Source organism: Musa acuminata, unplaced genomic scaffold, assembly GCF_036884655.1.
Source record: "Musa acuminata AAA Group cultivar baxijiao unplaced genomic scaffold, Cavendish_Baxijiao_AAA HiC_scaffold_45, whole genome shotgun sequence".
Lineage (NCBI taxonomy): Eukaryota > Viridiplantae > Streptophyta > Magnoliopsida > Zingiberales > Musaceae > Musa > Musa acuminata.
Window position 1 is genome coordinate 42501 of NW_027020327.1, and position 2500 is coordinate 45000.

Sequence of the window (2500 nt, forward strand, 5' to 3'; positions counted from 1 at the left end):
AAACGTCAGCCATCTCAGCACCCTGGAACCCCCCGGGTGGCACAGGGCTGGATGGGGCTTTCGTATAGCAGGGACGGTGCTGCCTCTCGCTTCGCTCGCTGTCCGCCGCTCGCCGCTCGCTCGTGCAGCCAAAAATGGCCAGTTTTGGCCCGTTTTTGGGCCGTTTTGGCCAGTTTTTGGCCTGTTCTTGCATTGCGCGGTGACCGTCGAGAGCGGAGCAAAACGTCAGCCATCTCAGCACCCTGGAACCCCCCGGGTGGCACAGGGCTGGATGGGGCTTTCGTATAGCAGGGACGGTGCTGCCTCTCGCTTCGCTCGCTGTCCGCCGCTCGCCGCTCGCTCGTGCAGCCAAAAATGGCCAGTTTTGGCCCGTTTTTGGGCCGTTTTGGCCAGTTTTTGGCCTGTTCTTGCATTGCGCGGTGACCGTCGAGAGCGGAGCAAAACGTCAGCCATCTCAGCACCCTGGAACCCCCCGGGTGGCACAGGGCTGGATGGGGCTTTCGTATAGCAGGGACGGTGCTGCCTCTCGCTTCGCTCGCTGTCCGCCGCTCGCCGCTCGCTCGTGCAGCCAAAAATGGCCAGTTTTGGCCCGTTTTTGGGCCGTTTTGGCCAGTTTTTGGCCTGTTCTTGCATTGCGCGGTGACCGTCGAGAGCGGAGCAAAACGTCAGCCATCTCAGCACCCTGGAACCCCCCGGGTGGCACAGGGCTGGATGGGGCTTTCGTATAGCAGGGACGGTGCTGCCTCTCGCTTCGCTCGCTGTCCGCCGCTCGCCGCTCGCTCGTGCAGCCAAAAATGGCCAGTTTTGGCCCGTTTTTGGGCCGTTTTGGCCAGTTTTTGGCCTGTTCTTGCATTGCGCGGTGACCGTCGAGAGCGGAGCAAAACGTCAGCCATCTCAGCACCCTGGAACCCCCCGGGTGGCACAGGGCTGGATGGGGCTTTCGTATAGCAGGGACGGTGCTGCCTCTCGCTTCGCTCGCTGTCCGCCGCTCGCCGCTCGCTCGCGCAGCCAAAAATGGCCAGTTTTGGCCCGTTTTTGGGCCGTTTTGGCCAGTTTTTGGCCTGTTCTTGCATTGCGCGGTGACCGTCGAGAGCGGAGCAAAACGTCAGCCATCTCAGCACCCTGGAACCCCCCGGGTGGCACAGGGCTGGATGGGGCTTTCGTATAGCAGGGACGGTGCTGCCTCTCGCTTCGCTCGCTGTCCGCCGCTCGCCGCTCGCGCAGCCAAAAATGGCCAGTTTTGGCCCGTTTTTGGGCCGTTTTGGCCAGTTTTTGGCCTGTTCTTGCATTGCGCGGTGACCGTCGAGAGCGGAGCAAAACGTCAGCCATCTCAGCACCCTGGAACCCCCCGGGTGGCACAGGGCTGGATGGGGCTTTCGTATAGCAGGGACGGTGCTGCCTCTCGCTTCGCTCGCTGTTCGCCGCTCGCCGCTCGCTCGCGCAGCCAAAAATGGCCAGTTTTGGCCCGTTTTTGGGCTGTTTTGGCCAGTTTTTGGCCTGTTCTTGCGTGGTGCGGTGACCGTCGTGAGCGGAGCAAAACGTCAGCCATCTCAGCACCCTGGAACCCCCCGGGTGGCACAGGGCTGGATGGGGCTTTCGTATAGCAGGGACGGTGCTGCCTCTCGCTTCGCTCGCTGTTCGCCGCTCGCCGCTCGCTCGCGCAGCCAAAAATGGCCAGTTTTGGCCCGTTTTTGGGCTGTTTTGGCCTGTTTTTGGGCTGTTCTTGTGTGGCGCGGTGACCGTCGTGAGCGGAGCAAAATGTCAGCCATCTCAGCACCCTGGAACCCCCCGGGTGGCACAGGGCTGGATGGGGCTTTCGTATAGCAGGGACGGTGCTGCCTCGCGCTTCGCTCGCTGTTCGCCGCTCTCCGCTCGCTCGCGCAGCAAAAAATGGCCAGTTTTGGCCCGTTTTTGGGCTGTTTTGGCCAGTTTTTGGCCTGTTCTTGCGTGCCGCGGCGACCGTCGTGAGCGGAGCAAAACGTCAGCCATCTCAGCACCCTGGAACCCCCCGGGTGGCACAGGGCTGGATGGGGCTTTCGTATAGCAGGGACGGTGCTGCCTCTCGCTTCGCTCGCTGTCCGCCGCTCGCTGCTCGCTCGCGCAGCCAAAAATGGCCAGTTTTGGCCCGTTTTTGGGCTGTTTTGGCCTGTTTTTGGGCTGTTCTTGTGTGCCGCGGCGACCGTCGTGAGCGGAGCAAAATGTCAGCCATCTCAGCACCCTGGAACCCCCCGGGTGGCACAGGGCTGGATGGGGCTTTCGTATAGCAGGGACGGTGCTGCCTCTCGCTTCGCTCGCTGTCCGCCGCTCGCCGCTCGCTCGCGCAGCCAAAAATGGCCAGTTTTGGCCCGTTTTTGGGCCGTTTTGGCCAGTTTTTGGCCTGTTCTTGCGTTGCGCGGTGACCGTCGAGAGCGGAGCAAAACGTCAGCCATCTCAGCACCCTGGAACCCCCCGGGTGGCACAGGGCTGGATGGGGCTTTCGTATAGCAGGGACGGTGCTGCC